General features: G+C 41.2%; 1 protein-coding gene across 50 annotated transcripts in view; it reads left to right on the plus strand.

Moving 5' to 3' along the window:
- The window catches only part of LOC127913675 (mucin-5AC-like), a 32,559-nt gene extending 22,911 nt beyond the window's left edge, over window positions 1-9,648 (plus strand). For 2 of the 50 annotated variants that reach the window (XR_008086377.1, XR_008086419.1), the window contains exons 10-12: window positions 5,647-8,383; window positions 8,642-8,813; window positions 9,335-9,648. The gene's annotated coding sequence lies outside the window, so the exon portion shown is untranslated. Of the gene's footprint in view, window positions 1-702; window positions 2,564-5,646; window positions 8,427-8,555; window positions 8,814-9,007; window positions 9,060-9,093; window positions 9,137-9,300 lie in introns of those variants that run through there. The other 48 variants (XR_008086395.1, XR_008086385.1, XR_008086400.1 and 45 more) reach the window with 48 other exon arrangements.
- Window positions 9,649-10,278: the final 630 nt, after the last annotated feature.

Raw genomic sequence — 10,278 nt, forward strand, 5'->3', positions numbered from 1 at the left:
ATATAGCCCTATTTGGTAAAAGACCAAGTCCATATTATGGCAACAACCGCTTAAATAAGCAAAGAGAAACGATAGTCCATTACTTTAAGACATGAAGGTCAGTCAATACAGAACATTTCAAGAACTTTGAAAGTTTCTTCAAGTGCAGTCACAAAAACCATCAAGCGCTATGATGAAACTGGCTCTCATGAGTTACCTCTGCTGCAGAGGATAAGTTCATTAGAGTTACCAGCCTGAGAAATTGCAGCCCAAATAAGTGCTTCACAAAGTTCAAGTAACAGACACACCTCAACATCCACTGTTCAGAGGAGGCTGCTTGAGTCAGGCCTTCATGGTCAAATTTCTGCAAATAAACCACTTCTAAAGGACACCAATAATAAGAAGAGATTTGCTTGGGCCAAGAAACACGACCAATGGACATTATACCAGTGGAAATCTGTCATTGTGAGATTTTTGGTTACATCCACTGTGTCTTTGTGAGACGTAGAGTAGGTGAACGGATGATCTCTGCATGTGTGGTTCCCACCGTGAAGCATGGAGGAGGAGGTTCGATGGTGTGGGGGTTGCTTTGCAGGTGACCCTGTCTCTGCTTTACTTAGAATTCAAGACATACTTAACCAGCAAGGCTACCACAGCATTCTGCAGCAATACGCCGTCCCATCTGGTTTGTGCATAGTGGGACTTTCATTTGTTTTTCAACAGGACAATGACCCAACACACTTCCAGGTTGTGTAAGGGCTATTTGAACCAGAAGGAGAGTGACGGAATGCTGCAGCAGATGACTTGGCCTGATGTCTTCACTATTATTCTACAATGTAGAAAATAGTTAAAAAAAAAAAAAGTTGGTGTAGGTGTGTCAACTTTCGACTAGTACTGTACATATACAGTGCATTCGAAAATTATTCAGACCCCTTGACTTTTTCCACATTTTGTTACGTTACAGCCTTATTCTAAAATTGATTACATCGTTTTTTTTGTCATCATCAATCTACACACAATACCCCATAATAACAAAGCAAAAACAGGTTTGCAAATAACTGAAATATCACATTTTACATAAGTATGCAGACCCTTTACTCTGTACTTTATTGAAGCACCTTTGGCAGCGATTACAGCCTCATGTCTTCTTAGGTATGACGCAACAAGCGTCTGGTACCAAGAGATCTGGTACCATTCCCCAGATCTCTGCCTCGACACAATCCTGTCTCGGAGCTCTACGGACAATTCCTTCTACATCATGGCTTGGTTTTTGCTCTGAAGTGCACGGTCAACTGTGGGACCTTATATAGACAGGTGTGTGCCTTTCAAATCATGTCCAATCAATTGAGTTTACTATAGGTAGACTCAAATGAATTTGTAGAAACATTTCAAGGATGATCAATGGAAACAGGATGCACCTGAGCAAAGTTTTGAGTCTCATAGAGAAGGGTCTGAATACTTATGTAAATACATTATTTTCCTAATACATTTCTAAAACCTGTTTTCTCTTTGTCATTATGGGGTATTGTGTGTAGATTGATGAGGGGATAAAATGTAATCCATTTTAGAATAAGGCTGTAAAGTAACATGTGGAACAAGTTAAGGGGTCTGAATGCTTTCCGAATGCACTGTTTATTCAATTTTTGACACTCTTACTGACAGTTGTGGCTGCTTTGTGTGATGTATTGTTGTCTCTACCTTAGCCTTTGTGCTGTTGTCTGTGCCAATAATGTTTGTACCATATTTTGTGCTGCTTCTATGTTGTGTTGCTACAGTGCTGTGTTGTCCTAGGTCTCTCTTTATGTAGTGCTGTGTTTTCTCTCTTGTCGTGATGTGTCTTTTTGTCCAATTTTTCTTTTTAATCCCAGCCCTTGTCCCCGCAGGAGGACTTGTGCCTTTTGGTAGGCCGTCATTGTAAATTATAATTCGTTCTGTAGTGACTAGCCTGGTTTAATAAAGGTTAAATAAATAAATAAATAAATATTCCACGTGGGAGTATATTCACTTTTTTTGGTAGACAGAAACACTTCTTATAACTGCAACCCAGCTGTCTTTTCCTTTGGCTTTAGCAGTCAGGCATGTTTCGGACGATCTAAATGTGTTTCGAATGCAAGAGGGTAAATTTACAAGAGGGCCACTTACAGGTGCTAATTAATGTACTATAAACATTTGGCTCACCCAAGGCTTCCTGTTAGCTTTGCATCTGTCATGACCTGGTCGTAGCCCTTTCGCCCTTTTCCTGTTTTTTTATTATAATTTGTTTTTACCAACACCATTAGTGTATTTAACCATTACTATATTTAAACGGTAGGATGCAGCCCTGCCTCACAGTACCGTACACAGCTGCTGGTGTGGGTGGAATGTAGCGAATGTAGCGAATGTAGCTAGCGAGCTGCTCGCTATTGAAACACTTACTTTCTGTGGCAGAGGTCAGAGCAACCTGGGTGTCAAATTCATCTTGTGAAAAATCCAATAACTGAGTGAAAAAGACATTTGCTAGTTCAGCCAGTTGATTTAGTGGCAGTTGTTTGCTGTAAAAACCCTAAGTATACAAGTCAATCAAAGACTAAATTCAGATAACCCCTTAGCTAGTTTAGATACCGTTAGGCTCATTGACTATTATGGAGCTCCACCAATGTTAACACCATGTCAACCTTCATGTGTAGCCTATGCTAGAGGACATGGCTTTCCAAACAATTTAGAGGCAGGTTGTTTTGAAAGCAAGCCCCATTATGTTCTCACGGCTTGCCTTTGTAGAAGAAGCTGAAACCTTGACAAATGGGGTCAAGTCAAACAGATTCTTGAGAGCTATCTATAACCAATGAGGAACTACAACCTCCTCCAACCACTGTCTCTTTCTCGCTCTCTTTCTCTCGCTCTCTCGCTCTCTCACTCTGTGTTTGAATTATAGTTTAGCTGTTTAATCATACTCATATAGTCGCCTAAAATATAGCCTTCCGTTGCTATCAAACTCTTGTTGCGTAGTAAGCTGATTAGCCTTGTTCATTAGCTTTCTGTAGAATATAAGGGATTATAATTGAGACATTTATTTGAGTATCTATTGCTAGCCCTGGTCTGTGATATTTTTTACACACTATCTACTGTGCCTCTCTTTATGAAAGGAAGTATCTCACCTTTATGTGACCTGAAACCTTGCCCCAACCCATTAGTCATATCGGCAGTGTGTTTACCACTGCTATCTGGTCCAGAGGTCAGTCAGATCTAGTTTGTATAATACCACACACATCTCACGTGTTCACTTCCTGAACTTGTCTCCACATCACAAACCGCTAGGTGGGGTCGGTCCAACTTCCTGCTTGGGTTCCTTGACCTCCAGTGACCCTTTGCGGTGAAGCTAAATGAAAAGGTCAGAGGTCAGCGCAACCTAATTAAAGGGTATACGCTGACCACAAGGAGGAGAGTGATGTACTCCCTGTGTCCTAGGAGACACACCCACATTCTTTAGTGGTCACTGAGACCTGTCCATGCAGAGGTTGAGCTAGAGGGAATTGTCCTCAAGGAACATCTAGACCTGCACACACTTAAAGTTGCAATATGTAACTGTTTGGGGGACACGACAAAATTCACATTGAAATGTGTCATTCTCAACTCTAAGAAGTGGTAGATATGTTCTAGGTGCATTATTTCTATGCTTCCCGTTCTTACCTTTTCGTTGTTGCGAATTTTACTTTCTGTTTCATACACCAGCTTCAAACAGAACATATTTTTTTGTATTTTCACAAGATATTTCACAGCGGTTTAGATGGTATAATGATTCTCTACACTATACATTGCTTGTTTGGTCACATAAACTAAAATAGGCTAACTATTAGAATTTTAGCAACCAGAGAATTTCTGCTTATTGCACCTATAAAATAAAAAGATGCCACACACACACACACAAGCCAGGTAAAGGAAGATAATTCTTAAGAGCTCACTTTTACAATTTCACTGTTCACCATACCCTCTACCTTACCCATCTTTCATGGATGTCAGAGGACTGTGACCGCTGACCTTTTTTGAGTGTTTATTTTGGACTCTTCCCAAGAGTTCCACCGTAGCTGTCACATTTTCCCTTCTCTCTCTTGTATTCCCGCCATGCTAGCAGACCGCTGGTTGCCAAGTGCTGTAAGACACACACCATTATTGACTTCGCTTATAATAATAATAATAATAATACCGGTCTGTCAACAAAGGAAAGCAGATGATAGAAAGGCAATGGCAATAAAATAATATGGCTATAAGTTTGATATGCTATATGGAAATGGTATTTACACCTTGGTAGCTTAGCTTATCAGGGATCGCCCAGTTCTCTAAATAGGGGCCAGTTGTTCGACACAGGGTTTTCCGAATAGCACCTACCTTCATTGCGGCTAGCAGTAGCCCTTGACATTGTGTGTGTGATCTGGTAGTATGCTATGATGTGATGCCCACTTTGCCCAGACACTATTCCTAGAGATAGAGGCTACTACTCTATTCTATTATTGCATCCGGATGTTCCATTGAGCTTTACAAAGGAGACCAGGCCAAAGGGCAGTCTATTGCAGATGTAGGATCTTCATTTGAGACAGTTTGCAACAGGAAATGTGGATTATAATTCATTTTTGTAGGGGTAAATACATATTTCGTAAGGGAAAATCAAGTCTGAAATTTCATCGTGGAATTACAAAACCTTTTTGAACCTCAAATAGTCCACGAGTTTTAAATGTCATGTATTGCAGGAAAGTTCTCCTGCAACAGGGTGATCAAATTAAGATCTATACTATACGTATCTATACTCTGAAGTTGAAATCTGGTATCCTAGACTAACAATGAAGGACAATAATCCAGCCATTGAACAAAACCCTTACAGTTCCTCTGACCAACACCATCTGTCACTTCCAGTTGTTTTACAAACAGTCAGTGCTCTGAGTACCTACTAAGAGTTCAGAAAATCATTTGTGGGGAGTTGGAAGGTGCAGTTAGTCAAACGTCTCTAGTAGTCAGCAGAACTAATGTCAGGCTTTGTTTACTGAACAGAATTCCCCTGGGGCAGGATTATCCAGATAATCTCCGGGGAATTGAGTCCGCCTGCCAAATGCCGGATTAGGGAAGTGGCCGATCCTTTCAGCTCCTCTAGAGTCCCTAGGCTCAGTTTTTCAAAAGTTATCTAGCCGGATTTTGGCAATCGGATACCATTTAAATTAATAGAACGGGTGTCCCAATTCAAGTCAATAATTACTATGTTCTATTCATTCTATTTCTATGCATTTAATCCTATCCGATAGGTGAATTGTAGATGGATAACTGGGCCCTGGTGATGCCTTCTCCACACTCGTTCACAAATACTGTCACCTTTCTATGTACAAAGCAATAAGTACTGTGGATGGATTTAGTCTTAGTTCCTTAGTTCATGAGCCATAACCAAATATCTACATCTGTCAAGAGAAAGCATGGTATTTCCAACTATCTTACTATCTCTGGATGGACTGACGTCATAGTACCAAACCAGTCATCGTTCTGATCTCATTGACAGTCCCCATGTGGTCAGATTCTGTCCTGGAGGCACACTGTTTGGAAGGAGCAGCAGCCATAACAGTTTAATGCCCATCCCCATAATGTTATACTGTCTGTGACTTCAATAGTATGTATAGACCTGTCACCATCTTCTGCTTGTTGTATTTTCAGCCGGTGTCCCCATCCAACAAAATTGGTTGTTTTAGCATTCCTGTCCACTCCTCCTGGGTCGAACCTACTCCCCGGGCCTCTGGGCCTACTGTGATCAGAGACTTGGTGAAAGATGGACATTCACCTGCTGGTATCGCCTCAAGCATCAGCTCCAACCTCCAACATTCCTTCCTCAGGCCCAAACTGACGAGTCACACCACGGCTTAATATGCCTGTGTCTTTCAGTGTGTTAGTCATCTCAGTTGGGGGACTTTTTTCCCCACTCTCCAGGTGTAAGAACAGTTTACTTTAAATTAACGCTTTAGGTATGTTACACTTCTGCCACTATTGCTACATTTTGATGTGTGTTTATGGTTTTAAAATGGAGATGTTTGATAGTGAAATGTTACTAGTTGAGAAATAGTCATGCGAGTTGACGCAGGGCTGTGCATATTCATGACTATGATGAATTTGGCTTTTGTTGTTGTTAATGTAATGCACTATGTTTATATTACACATAAACCTATTAGAAGAAACACTGTACCTTTAAATAAACTTGCGGCTGTGTTCTTCCTCAGCAAGCTTTCACATTGATATTAACAACTGCATACTAAATATGTAGGAAATCGCTGCATTGCTAAAAGATATTACGATTAGCTATTAAACTTTTCAGCACTTAACCTTTCAGTTGTTAATCTGTCAGATCAAACAGGTTTTGCGTCCCTAGTTATTTTCTCTCATCGGTTATTTAGCTGTTTTTACATGCCCATACTAATAGGTAGGTAATTAGCTTAGACACATGCATTGCTCTTTCATTCAAAGTGTTTCCAAAAATGTCTTTATGGAAACGTCTTCTGACAAAATGGACAATTACAGTTCTATTGTATTCTACCATGCAGTGTAGGAATATTGACTGCGTGGAACAGGTAGTTTAGAGGAGACCATTGTGATGACGAGTGGACGTTTCCAAAAGGCCAGATCTGCTTTACTGCACGCTGTAAAAGCCCAGAGGAGATGGAAAGAGCGGTGATAAATTGTCATGTTTGAAACTTTCCCTCTGTGATGTCATAAAGCAATAATAAAACAGGTATATAGTCAGTTTAGGACAAAGGATTTTGGATTTCACTTAGTTTCCAGACGGTTTTTAGAGGGGGTAAAGGTGAAGGTAGTAAACAGGTTAATGCAGGTTGTAGGTAATGAGACTGAAAACCGGCTGAGGTTTTGGTCTATTACTATCCGTTAACAAAATGATAGGTGGAAACTTACCTCCGCTACAGTTCAAACACTTGACTCCTAGGCCTTACTACAATGTGAGCAATCTAATCAATTGTAATCACTACTTTTGTAACCCAGCATTTGAGCTCTTGTTCAGAGACCAGATTGAGGAGGTGGTAGTCTCTCGCTGGACTCAGGTTAGCCTTATTAGCATTTCCCCCAGAGTCACTAAATCCCCAGTGGAATGTCAAGCCTTTCAGTGACTAGGTTTCTCCTTCACTATAGTAACTGCCTAACTGGGGGTTCTCTCCACACAGATCCCTATCTGTTCCTATATGGCTCAACTTTAGCTCAGTTTAGCCCAGCCAGAGCTGTGCGAGAGCTCACCTGACCTGCAATATGCAATCAGACCCTTAGTAATCACATAAGCTCTGCAATATGCAATCAGCCTCTTAGTAATCACATAAAGCTGTTCTCTGTTACCTGGTCTCCTTTTTATTGCATGCTTTTGAGATTACCGGGGGGTCACATTTTAAAGTGCAATGGCAGGATATAAGAGCTGTGCGGATGAGACACTCCTACAGCATGGTCGGTTTCCATTGATTTGGTCATGTACTCCACTCCATAGATATCCAATAAGCATCTGTTAGCTGCCTTCAATTCTTATTTGGGTATGTAGGAGTTTTATGTATGAAATCTGTACACGCAGCTTTTTGTCAACCTTGAAGTTGATCTAGTCGTAGTCATCAATGTCTTTTTAAGGAGTTGAACCACCTCAACTCCACGGTCTTCACACCTAGGGGGCATACACCAGATCGAAGAATCCATAAAAGGGTCATCATAAATCAATTCAATAGTTTCCCCCCCCCCCCATGTCCGCTATCCTGTCCCGCAAACAGATGTTTCAGCACAGGTGTCAAAGGTCAGAGGCCACGTAAACATGGTCAAAACAGAAGGTATGGCAGGGGGTTACAGTTGACGAGAGCCAGGATAGTGGTGTCACAGGATGACTAAGGACACAACTTTCCAGGAAAATCCAGCCAGGTAGAAATATAGATGGAGAAAACTGAGGAGAAAGTTAAAAAGCCCTGAAAGGTAGCCCAGTTTGATCTCCCCATCGTGACGCTCCCATCGATTACAAAGCAGGATTAGCAAAGGTTGAAGCTAAGTGCTTTACAGATGAATAACTGTTCTGCACAACAAAATGAATCATAAGTGACCCAATGACTTCATGCTGACTTCCACATTGTTTTCTTTGTGTTCTTTAGACTGAAGAAATTCATCGGAAACGCCTGAAAACAAAGTATTTCTTTCAATTCATATATATAGGCTAGTTGATGTTTTCTCTGTCTATAAACAATTTAGCTAAGAAGATAGCAGTGTTGGTTCATGATCCAGGGGAAATTAAAGTGATACTGTTATATAGCTTCGCTATGACAAAGAAACAGCTGGGAGAGGTGTAATAGGAAGTATGTCTTTAGGGAGAAAGAGCTGGGAGAGGTGTAATAGGAAGTATGTCTTTAGGGAGAAACAGCTGGGAGAGGTGTAATAGGAAGTATGTCTTCAGGGAGAAACAGCTGGGAGAGGTGTAATAGGAAGTATGTCTTTAGGGAGAAACAGCTGGGAGAGATGTAATAGGAAGTATGTCTTTAGGGAGAAACAGCTGGGAGAGATGTAATAGGAAGTATGTATTTAGGGAGAAACAGCTGGGAGAGATGTAATAGGAAGTATGTCTTTAGGGAGAAACAGCTGGGATAGATGTAATAGGAAGTATGTCTTTAGGGAGAAACAGCTGGGAGAGGTGTAATAGGAAGTATGTCTTTAGGGAGAAACAGCTGGGAGAGGTGTAATAGGAAGTATGTCTTTAGGGAGAAACAGCTGGGATAGGTGTAATAGGAAGTATGTCTTTAGGGAGAAACAGCTGGGAGAGGTGTAATAGGAAGTATGTCTTTAGGGAGAAACAGCTGGGAGAGGTGTAATAGGAAGTATGTCTTTAGGGAGAAACAGCTGGGAGAGATGTAATAGGAAGTATGTCTTTATTGGGGAGAAACAGCTGGGAGAGGTGTAATAGGAAGTATTTAGGGAGAAACAGCTGGGAGAGGTGTTCATGGGAGAAACAGCTCGTGTCAATAGGAAGTATGTCTTTAGGGAGAAACAGCTGGGAGAGGTGTAATAGGAAGTATGTCTTTAGGGAGAAACAGCTGGGAGAGGTGTAATAGGTAGTATGTCTTTCTGGAGAAATAGCTGGGAGAGATGTAATAGGAAGTATGTCTTTAGGGAGAAACAGCTGGAAGAGGTGTAAAGGAAGTATGTCTTTGGGAGAAACAGCTGGGAGAGTGTAATAGGAAGTATGTCTTTGGAGAAACAGCTGTGTAATAGGAAGTATGTCTTTAGGGAGAAAGAGCTGGGAAGGTGTAATAGGAAGTATGTCTCCAAGAAACAGCTGGGAAAGTGTAATAGGAAGTATGTCTTTAGGGATGAACAGCTGGGAGAGGTGTAATAGGAAGTATGTCTTTAGGGAGAAACAGCTGGGAGAGGTGTAATAGGAAGTATGTCTTTAGGGAGAAACAGCTGGGAGAGGTGTAATAGGAAGTATGTCTTTAGGGGGAAACAGCTGGGAGAGGTGGGACATGGGCAACAACTGCAAACTATTTCCTTTAAAGGATAGTTTATCCTCTTTCTACACACTCATTCACAAACATCCCAATGTAGTGTGTCACTTTTTTAAGTCTGAAATCTTGACACAAATAAAATGTAAAAGCTAAGTTGTCTAGAAGACGTTTTCAATAAATAATGCTCTGTCTAGAACACCTGTTTCTCTTGTTTGTACATTTTAATAAATCTATCAAAAAACATCTGCAGCATCTAGTTGTGGTTTTTCTAAAAGCGTGGAGACAACACTTCCTTCTCTTAGATTATTCAAGGGGGAAAAAACATTTCAAGAAACCTTTTTAAAATAGCTGTCATTGTAACAAGGTTCCCATAGTCTCAAACATGTCATTTCTTCTTGCTGACCGGCCAACTGTCCAGCATCCCACCTCCGGTCCAGCCGGTCAGGTTTTGGTAAGTGTAAACACGGGCCACAGGTGCAAATGCGTTCGCTTCAAAGTGACAGCGTTAAAAGACAGGAATTCCCTGACACTCTGCCACACATTCCTGGGACTGCAGTGCAGCACTCCCTCAAGTCTCTAGCAGGGCTCTTTTAGCTGGACTGGCATTCAAGAGCTAGCTCATCATGACCTTGAATATAGCCTTGGAACATGGATGGACCAGGACATTGTAGCTACAACTCCTCCAGGGTGAACTCCTTTGGCCCGTGTGCCTTCTCACACCACTGGAGGTGTAGTTATTCCCTGACAATGCACAGTCTTGTGCATTAACGCTTATGACTATCGTTATCATACATACTTTTTAAAGTCTTATGTAATGTAGTTATAG

This window comes from Oncorhynchus keta, chromosome 29 (assembly GCF_023373465.1).
Source record: "Oncorhynchus keta strain PuntledgeMale-10-30-2019 chromosome 29, Oket_V2, whole genome shotgun sequence".
Lineage (NCBI taxonomy): Eukaryota > Metazoa > Chordata > Actinopteri > Salmoniformes > Salmonidae > Oncorhynchus > Oncorhynchus keta.